At 46.9% G+C, this 10,896-nt stretch overlaps 1 long non-coding RNA gene across 1 annotated transcript; it reads left to right on the top strand.

Moving 5' to 3' along the window:
• Nucleotides 1–229: 229 nt before the first annotated feature.
• On the top strand, nt 230–6,944 carry LOC122390634. Its single transcript, XR_006258190.1, has 2 exons — nt 230–548; nt 6,539–6,944. It is a non-coding gene; the product is annotated as an uncharacterized LOC122390634 (long non-coding RNA).
• Nucleotides 6,945–10,896: the final 3,952 nt, after the last annotated feature.

Here is a 10,896-nt window from a genome sequence, read left to right as displayed (position 1 = left end):
GAAAATCAATATTTCTACATGTTTTATAAATGGAGAATGAAGAGACATACGAACATTGCTCACCAGCGATAATTGCGTGTTCGGTTGTCGGGACTGTCCTAGGTAAAATGAGGGCGCGGCGGTCACCGCCAGCCCCCCATCTCACGAATTTCGGCCAAGTCCACGCTCCCCGGGTGTCGTGTCGTGTCACCGCACGACCTGTGACGTCACCACGGTCACCTGCCGACTATATAGTGACGGTCAGCGAGCGGCCAGTCATTCACACCCCGGCTCGCCCCGACAGCGAACACACACCATGAGGACCCTCTCTCTGATCGTGCTGCTCTGTGCCCTGGTGGCCGCCGCCCTGGCTGCCCCCGGTGGAGGCTATGGCTACGGAGGTCACCGCGGAGGCTACGGAGGTCACCGCGGAGGTTACGGAGGTCACCGCGGAGGCTACGGAGGTCACCGCGGAGGCTACGGAGGTCACCGCGGAGGCTACGGAGGTTACCGTGGAGGCTACGGAGGTCACCGTGGAGGCTACGGAGGTCACCGCGGAGGCTACGGAGGTCATCGCGGAGGCTACGGATACGGCGGATACCACGGCTAGAAAGGACTGTAACAGTCCGAAGTGCAACGTCGCTTATGATTGTCTTTCAACAGCATGAGGGCCCTGGCTACCTAGAGTCCCATGCTCTCTATTTGTCACAAGGTCTTGTGTGTACTGTGAATACAACAAATAAATATAGCGGATACAACTGCTTGGGACTGTAGTCTTGCATCCACTAGCAAGGGCGCCAGAACTACTTTCAGGCTGGGGTGGGGGAGGGGGTATCACTTGATCCTTCCCGGAACCCCGGGTATCCCTAAACCTATAGTTTTCTCACCGGTTTAAGGCCACTTATTTTTCACCCCTTGGCCTTTTACACGAAAAGAACAAAACGAAAACATTTGCAAAAAAGTGATATGTTTCCTCCCAGTTGAGTCAAGAAACTACCTTTTTGGTATCCAGCAATAAAGGTTCAAAGCTGCCACATAGCTGTTAAGCCAGGTGCAGATGGGGATTTTTTTTTAACTTATATGTTTTCTTCCATTAAGTTTTCTTTTGAGATCCAACCGCAAAGTCACTTAGCACAAGCTGCCCCGACGGTTCCAGCCCTATGAAAAGTTGCGAGGGCAGCGCCCCCACGGCCCCAAGGTTTAGGGGACAGACTGCCCCCACTGCCCCCCCCCCCCCGGCTCCCGCGCCCATGTCCACTGGCGACGAGGTCAAAACGGTAATGCGACGCGACCCGGCTCCCTGGCTGAGACGCCCAGCTAGCCTGTCGCGAACCGGCGCCGGCGGTGCCGGCCTTCCCAACGGACGCTGGCTTTGGTGCTTTGAACGTTTGGCAGAAATGTAACTGAAATCTGTTGAAGAGTTGTGAAGAGCTTCGTAAGCCCGTCTTCAAGCCGGTTGTTGACTTGCGTGTACTCTTGTAGATATCCAATGTGGACATTCGTCACGGTGTTGATGCTTCAAATGAAATAATGGTGAATGCCGAGGGACTGAAGGTGCACCTGTGTTATATGTGACATTAGTAAAATAATTATGAAACAGTTTCTTTCCATTCGCGCTAACTTATCGTAATTTTCTTTGAAATGCCGGACTGCATAAAATAAGCTCAACTAACCCTTCTTGGCTGGCACTTAAATCCCCACCCTACACACACACACTGGGCTGTTCATTATTCAGCCATACGCGTCTGGGTGGATACTGCCTCCTCCTCTCCCGTCTAATTTCCGAACAAATGGTCTGACATAGAAAGACGGGAAAAACGACAATCGAAAGTACCTATATCATTTTGCCTTAGTAGGTCACAGGTCAGGTCAAGGCCAGGTTAATTGTAAGAACTGCACGTCTCTACATAACTGGCTTCGGGGCGCAGTTGGTGAAGACTGAGATTGACCACTTAAAACACGTTCTTAGCCTACCAAAACAAGACGCGTTGCATGCAATCTCACGCAAAGGTCAAAGTAAGGGCTTGGTCAGATCGCCAAAGGCGAACTATAACGAATAGGATATGTGAGACACGTGTTTTATGGGTCATTTCACGCATAGAACTCAATGGCAAATACATCTAGTGATATGCACCATACTTGGATGAAGTTCATGTCAAGCTCAGGGCCAAGGTCAGGTCAAGTGAGTTCACATTTTGAAGTTGGTTGCTAAGACCAAAAAAGGTGCATCTGATGCATTTTTTCACGACGAATCGAATGGCGCTATTTCAGATTTCTATTGCTGTCCGAGGTCTATACTGTCTAGTCTATACTACTCCTTCAAGATAAAAACATGTTTTTAAATTTTGTGTGCCGTGATGTTAATAAAATATCAATAATTCCTACATTTTTCTGCCTTCATTCCTACTTTCCTACATTTGTCAGGATATTGCAATGAAGATTCTTAATAGTTCTCCGATATTTGTTCTGTTTTTTTTTTTCCGGGCTCAAAATTTTGGATTGCAAAAAAATCCTCCAAAATAAAGTTCTTTAAAGACTTTTGGGTCAAAATCCAAAATTTTCGCGAAAATCAGAAAGCCATTTGAAAGACAGAGCCAAATCACACACATGCCTTTTGTTACGTCTTGTGTGGTTAAAAACTGAAGATGCTAGACGCGCTTGCAATTTTCGGGTTTTTGAAGCGAAAAAGGCGTGGCATGATATATATATATGATGTAACTAAAATACATTTTTCATAAAACCTTCCAACAAATTTCGTTGAAATTTTTCAGTGATCACGTCCATTTCATGAATAAGGCAACGCAAGATTGACGTATGCTAGCTTAAAGCATGTACGTTTAAAAGATATTGGTGAAACACGGGAGGAAATACACGGGAGGAGGAATACACACGACACATTCTGCCCCCTCCCCCCCCCCCAGCGGGGCGCGGGTCAACTCACTTATGAAAAGTAGACGAAATTTGGAGTGTCATTCCTACCGAAGAAGTTCCATGCGTAAGTGAAAAGGTGTTTCATCAGTCCGCAGTTTTGCAGCTAACATAAAAGGAGGGCAAATTAACAGTACCTTTCTCAACTACTAATGGATATTTGCTGTTTAATCGCCGAGAACAAGTCTGATTTGTATATATTGGACTCGAAGTAACTGCAGGTGTGCGCCCATCATTGTTAAGCAGGGCTATAAGCATCAGACAATTATTCATTACTTTTGCTTCCAAGCATTCGATTGATTTCTAGGTAGGTACACACCGATGACGAAACATTATATATTCTATTTACAATTGATAGGTATCGTGAGGGATCATGCACGACCAATGAATATGGACACAGAGTATTGTGAACTATTGGTCCACATACTGAAAGGCGCTTCATGGGAGCCCCGAGCACTATTTTCTAGCCGTGGTATCCACCATATCCACCACCGTATCCGCCGTATCCGCCGCCGTATCCACCACCGTATCCGCCGTATCCGCCGCCGTATCCGCCGCCATATCCGCCGCCGTATCCGCCCCCGTGTCCGCCGTGTCCACCGTATCCACCGCCGTATCCGCCGTATCCACCACCGTATCCGCCGTGTCCACCACCGTATCCGCCGTGTCCGTAGCCTCCACGGTGACCTCCGTAGCCTCCACGGTGACCTCCATAGCCATAGCCTCCACCGGGGGCAGCCAGGGCGGCGGCCGCCAGGGCACAGAGCAGCACGATCAGAAAGAAGGTTCTCATGGTGTGTGTTCGCTGTTGGGGCGAGCCGGGGTGTGAATGACTGGCCGCTCGCTGACCGACACTATATAGTCGGCAGGTGACCGTGATGACGTCACGGGTCGTGCCGTGACACGACACGACAGCCGCGGAGAGCACGGATTTTCCAGAAGTTCGGGGGTGGACCGCCACACCCTGCTCTGAAGGACACCCAAACGCACAAATCTAATTCAGTGATAAAATACTCGGTCAGTGTCCAATGTCCAACGCCCCACTTCGAAAGCGGAACGCATGGCAGAGGAATGAAAGTTCCACATCCCAATTTTTATCCTGTGTTACTGTAATAGTTTCCATAGCTCCGTTTAAAAGCACGTCACATTCAGGTCTGTGCCAGAATACCCAGATCATTCTCCCCTTACCATCCAGTGATAGGATCTTTGTGGATCTTTATTTTGTTTAGAGATCCTGAAAACACCAGAAACTACGCTTGTATTTCATCGATTGCCACCATGTTTTTGCCTTTGGATCTTTCATTTAGACTTTTTAATGCAACTTTTGTCTCCGGGCGAAAGCCCCCGAACATTATTTTAACAATATACTGGTTATTAGATAACCTACCCCAATAATACGAACAGCAGAGAAAGCCACGCCAGTTGCGTACTTCTCAATTTGTCTCATTCACAGTCGGTTACATTCAGAAACAACTTCACGTCTTGCAATCAAAATAGGAAATAGTTAGCCGATTTCTAGGTTTGCATGAAGGTTTCTAGGCTAAGGACTGGAATGAGGGCATCGTAAATACAGTTGACAACTCCTAAATACTATTCTTCTATATTCACAAAGACCTGGCGTTTCATGCAAATGCCATCAAATATATAAACATGCTAAAACATCCTAGCCACAGGGTGATCAAAACATAAGTCATTACATGCTCTTCAACACTCTATAATGAATCAGGGCGCACCCAGTTTGGATTCGCTCAGTGTGTGTTCTTTCAGTACGGCCCTGAACTTGCTCCCAGCTTTTTACACTGACTGGAGCCGTGGTTAATGGTCAACGTCTGGCGCTGAGTTAGCGAAAGTGTTGTTGCCTATACCTCAGCTGGCACCGGTGCGTGACCGTCTAAATTAATCTGAGCTTTACGTAGGTTGTGACTGTGAATGCCAGAGTTGACTGTCACTTTTGAAAACAGAAGCATAGGTTGGCCAGTCGCTCCATATTGGGTCAACGTATTATAATAATACCCACTGAAGCGATCAGAAACTGAATGAAAATAACGGAGTCACTGGCGCGCTCCGCATTATCTCGGTAAGAATCGCCATCACATCAAAATTAATCGACTGTGAACTTGAAAAGGCACGGTCCACCATAAAGTTGAGAAACACCCACGGTCTTGGGTCTAATTTTTGTACATAATTTAACCCTCGCCGGCCGATGGGGGGTGCCGCCCCCCCCCCCCGGGGGTTGTTTCGCGATAGCTGCGAACACGCTAGAGATAGAGAGCTGAAACTTGGCATACCTGACCTTTGATTCAAGCCAGATCTTTTGACACCAACCGCATTTTTGGGTGAGGTCAGGTCACTGACCTATGACGTCATAAGTGAACCTCTGCACGGTCTTCAGATGTCGCAACTTCGCAACGCCCTCACTGCCAGAGGAGATGTTACAGGGAAATGAAACTTGCAGGATCTAGTATCCATTATGAGTCTCACAACTTGTATATCTCGGATTTTTTCTTAAGGTCATATGAGGTCAGGTCATTTTCGTGACCTCACCATTATAAGTCAATGGGGAAAAATGAAAACTGCTATTCTGGCGACGGGAACGATCCCCAACTATCTCAAGCACACAGAATCGTTGATGCACTCCGTGCAAGGTTAGATGCGTCACTTTTACAATTTTGACCTTGCGTGACATCATTTATGACGTCATCAAGGTCATACTAGTTTTTCGTCAATAAATCCCTATATCAAATTGAGCTAGCGAGTCGGGAAAGCCACCAATGTACTCAGGAAAGCCTGCCGAATCGAATGATATGCGACATGACCTCTTCCGACCAACTTCGTGACCTGGGGGCGCTGACCTGTCCGTGACCTGGAGTCAACACCCTAAGTTGACCTGACCCAAACAAAAAGTATAGGTATCATTCGACGCGCCTGAGCGAGGCAAACACCATGCTGCCCTTACCTCGATTATTAAACAAATCATTAAGCGACAAAAATGTAATAGAATTCCGAATGAAGTGTTGAGTGTAAATGGTTGACGAACAAAGGCTGGCAAGGCTCGTTCACTGCATATCTGTCTCCTGCCTATTCAGCGTTAAACACTCCTCAAAATCACACACATACTCAATACCTACACTCGCTATTGCTACTAAACAGCAATACAAACATAAGCTGCTTTATCTGGAACAAAAGAATTGCAGTCATTACCAAAATGGCTCTCTGCTAGATGTGTCCCAAAGGTATGCCGACTGCAGAAACCTGCAAAAGGAATTAGAACACCACCAGAAAATCTTCCATCAGTAGGATTCTGTGGAGAATAAAAGCTTAAAAAAGACATTTGTGGCTCAGGTAACCTATACATAATATGAGGGTGTGGCAGTCCCCACACGTGCCCCAAATCTCGGCAAAAATCACGCTCCCCGGTAGTTGTGTCGTGTCACGGCACGTTCCGTAACGTCACCGGTCACCACGGTCACCTGCCGACTATATAGTGTCGGGCAGCGAGCGGCCAGTCATTCACACCTCGGCTCGCCCCAACAGCGAACACACACCATGAGAACCTTCTCTCGGATCGTGCTGCTCTGTGCCCTGGTGGCCGCCGCCCTGGCTGCCCCCGGAGGAGGCTATGGCCATGGAGGTCACCGTGGAGGCTTCGGAGGTCACCGTGGAGGCTACGGAGGTCACCGTGGAGGCTACGGAGGTCACCGCGGAGGCTACGGACACGGCGGATACGGTGGTGGATACGGCGGTGGATACGGCGGTGGACACGGCGGATACGGCGGTGGATACGGCGGTGGACACGGTGGATACGGCGGATATGGCGGATACCGCGGCTGAAAAATAGTAGCTATGTCAGCACGATGTAAGGTGGTCTGCGTAATTCATATGTGCATTTTGCTACTCATGCAACTGTCCAAAACTTACTCCGGAACGCATTTTGACAGCGTCGCCTTCACCCATTCTAATTTATTTAAGCACTTGTCGATATGTGATACATAACATACCTATACCCGTTGAACGCTAAAATACAACAAAAACATTTACTTGCGTGTTTAATGCTGATGATTTATTCATAATATCAATGCGGCTTTGGCGAATAGAGCCATGAAACGACGAAATGGCCAAGAGGACTTACGTATAATTCGGATAAACGGTTTTATATTGAATGATTGAATATTGTCAATTGTGTTAATTATCAGAGTATTCACAGCTGGAACGAAACTCCTATCTCACCTTTCGCTCCATCCGTTTTGCTGCATCCAAAAATGATTATGGTTAACAGTGTCCTCGATTTTGTTTTCTCGAACGGATGTTCGGCTTTGCTAACAGGAAAAAAATAGCATGGTAGATTTAATTTACTTCGAGGTTAAAAAGTCCAATTCGAGTAAACAACTGACTGAGGTAGCGATGCAAATTCAAAGTACAAACCGGTTCGTCGCCCATTTCGTATAAGTTCTAGTTCTAGGCAGTCAGTAGATAAAAGACCAATTTTGCAGTCATTTGCACTTTGTAGACTAGTTTAGTATCATGCTTGAAAGATGATTACATCTACACTACGACACAATACTCGGATCACAACGACCCTTCTGTGGCTCATTGATTTAAAATAGTCACCAACATTTCAAAATACTTGGGATTTGGCATCGAAGTTGCAACTCACTCTGGCGGTTGGACGGTGGACCCATTGAATACTCCCCATAACACAAAGTTGAACTTATTTTTATCAGAAATAGTATGCAGTGCTCTAGCGAGGAACAGAACATCTTGATATATGTAGATATAATATTTACTTTTTATTGAATTTCCAATTAATTATCGAGGAAAAGGTTATTTAAAATCCTAACTACTTATTTTTATCAGAATGGGCCGCATAAAACAACTGAAGACATGCCATTGGACTCACCTGATGTTGAGCCGGATGAATTCAGCATAACCGTCGTTTTCATTTCCATATATTTCACTTCTCCATTTTTATCACCTTTTCTCACCCACGGTCAGTAAGGACTAAGGAGTCCATGACTTCGGCTGTACGAGGGTTGACATCGCTCTGCCGCTTGTTTTTTTTTTCACTCAAGGAAAGCTGGAACTCCATTACGCTTCACATATATCACACACTAATATCACATATATCACATATATCAGTTTGGAATACAGCAAAGAAACCCAGTTGCACGGTCAAGGTCTATGAGGGTCGCGCACAGTTCCCACCGTCCGTCCTCACTAAACGACTGCGTCCAGTGACTACAGTGACAAGGTGTCCCCCAGTGTCCCCACTCCCCAGCCCACACCACCTCAGGCCCCCAATGCCAGTCTCGGAACGCATCACATGATCTCTGACGTGATGCGTTCAGATTGCATTTCGCGTGTCACATGATCTCTAACCCCCCCAGATAGTTGACACTCCAGCGCGCGGATTGGTGGGGAGGGGTAGCGCGAGTTCATGTCCTCCTGTGACCTTTGCCCTCGGGCGATTGAAGCCGAGACAAGCTTGGCACTAAGCCAAAGGAGAAAGCTTCAACAGGAAACACACCACCACCAATGTGTAAAGCATGTGTCACGCGCGGTCGAGGTTTTCAATGAGATATAGGGAATGTTCAAGTCGGAATTCGAGTAAAGCCTGAAACAGACTCTTTCCGCAGTCAGCTGTCAGGAAATCGCATGCGAGAGCCTTTTCAAATACATGGAAGCACGCTCGCCTCAATCGCACGCATATCCCTCATGCGATTGATGCGGGAAGAATTATAGGGCATTTGAATAGGCTCTCGTATGCGATTTCCTGAATGTCGAAAGAGTCTTTCTACCTTAACCCTCGCCGGCACAGGGGGGGGGGGGGGTTGATGCAGCCCCCCTAAGGCTTTTCGCGAATAACTCGCGTAAAAAGCGGCCGATCGAGGCGAAACTTTCAGTACCCTCGCATCGATCAATTTTACACCTACCCTGAGAATTTCATGACCCTGACCTAAATGACCTTTGACCTGTGACCTCTTTTCCGAGACCATGTTTGGCCGGAATCGCGATTCGGCGTATGTCGGCTCGCATTAGCCGCGCGTTTGCAAGCTTTTCGTGGTTTCAAACGTTCAAACATGTGATTTGATGTTGCTCCCATACATAAGGGTGGGTGTCAAGGTCACCTGAAGGTCAGGTCAGGTCATTGACCTTTGGTGACCTCGGGTGACCTCGGCTCACTTTTTCGAGTTTTACATGTTGCTAGGCTAGTTTTTGGAGCTGAATTCGAATTTAGCAGCCATTTGAACATTTACGAAGTAGTTTTGGTGCCTTCGTAACATGTTACGAAGCTGTCAGAGTCGGTTGACACGTGTTACGAATACCCGTCACAACCCCTACCGGTTGACCTGACCTGACCTGACCCGACCTGGTCTAAATGCTTAAAGACATCATCTCTGATCAAAACTAACACGTTATTCGTGATCAGCACCCCGGAAAACCACATAGCAGCCACACTTTACGACTTTCTAACAGATCCCGATTTTCCCGGTTATCGGGTCATTGACCTGATCTGGAAGGTCACCCGATGATCTAGGACCTTAAAATTGGGTATCATCGGCTTCCTCTCGTGACGGGCAGCACGCTCGTTTTTTTCCGCGAAGCTCTAGCTCGATCAGGGGCCAAACGCGAGGGGGGTCGTACCCCCCCCCCCCCCACCTTGTGCCGTCGAAGGACGCGAAATGGCCTGTGCCGGCGAGGGTTAAAGTTAGTTAGGCGGGAATACAGCCGCAATTTTTAGAGAATTGTTTTCACCTGAGCCCTGATATATGAACCAACCCTACATGACAAAAATGGTACGATTTGAAATGTGATTTGTGATTGAGATTTGAAATGAGAAATGTGAACACAAAAGTGATTTCAGACCATCCAATCAAGGAAGAAAGAAAGAATTAAAAAAGAAACACAAATAATACAGCATCTAGTCACATGTTTCTTCCATCGATTGCCATTGATCTCCATATGGCGAGTGGCGACCGTAACATTTAAGAGGAAAACGCGCTTTAATTGGCGTAATAATTGAACTGACAAATGTAACAGGAACAAGATAAATCTGTTGCAGTTCCCAATTACATATCTGCATGGTTTCGATTTGGTGAACAAACAGAAACAATGTGATCTTTCCTTTCGCAGTGAGCCCTATTCCCTCGCAATTTTGTCGGCGCTTGACAGAAAACATTTGCAGCCAACTTCCAACAAAATGATGGCATCAATCTTGGTGAAACGGCTCGAGCCAAATGAGCATAGTCATACATTCTGCCGGAGCGTATGCAAAGTTTGAACGCAAAATGTTTGTTTTTGCATGCTGATGTCGTCGGCATCGATTCTGGCGGCGTTTGAGAGGCTTAAACGGTGCCGTAGAGGCACCTTTCTGAACAGCTTATTTACATGAAGTTTTCACATGATGACATCCTAAGACCCCAAATGATGCCAGAAGCCGCCTCGAACAATCGCCTAAGAACATCCTCATAAAAACGTCCCGCATAGGGCGTTCGAAAGAATGCCGATGGGCTGATCTGCATTCACACCCTTGCCTTGTTTCAGGATGGATATACAAGATGTGAGTGTCAAAGAATAATGACTGAACGCTCGGAACACCCATGTTCAGATTCTAAATCTATGTAGATATACATAGGTAGGCGACGGATCGCAAAGTGAGAAATGGAAATTTAATCTGTTGATAAACGATTCCAAGGAAGGAGAAACAGATTGGGGCGCCTTGACTCTTCAAGACTTCACATCTAAGTTATTCTTTATATCTTCTTTAGATATAAGACACGTTGCACTGCATGTCCATGTAATGAAAATCAATACCAATAGCATATTTGAACGTAAAAATGGTTGGGGCGCTGTTTTATCTTTGTTACCCGGGGGGTAGGACGGAAAGAGATGAGCCAATGGGGGAGAGGGAGGTAGAAGAGAGGGTGAGCCTGGGGTGAGCCAGCCATCAAGGCCAGTGTCGCTCTTTTCTCTAAATTAACTTGACGGCGG

The sequence above is a fragment of the Amphibalanus amphitrite genome, unplaced genomic scaffold, assembly GCF_019059575.1.
Source record: "Amphibalanus amphitrite isolate SeventyFive unplaced genomic scaffold, NRLGWU_Aamphi_draft 000403F_arrow, whole genome shotgun sequence".
Lineage (NCBI taxonomy): Eukaryota > Metazoa > Arthropoda > Thecostraca > Balanomorpha > Balanidae > Amphibalanus > Amphibalanus amphitrite.
The sequence above is the reverse complement of the archived record's forward strand: the minus strand, read 5'-3'. Positions and strand labels throughout refer to the sequence as shown.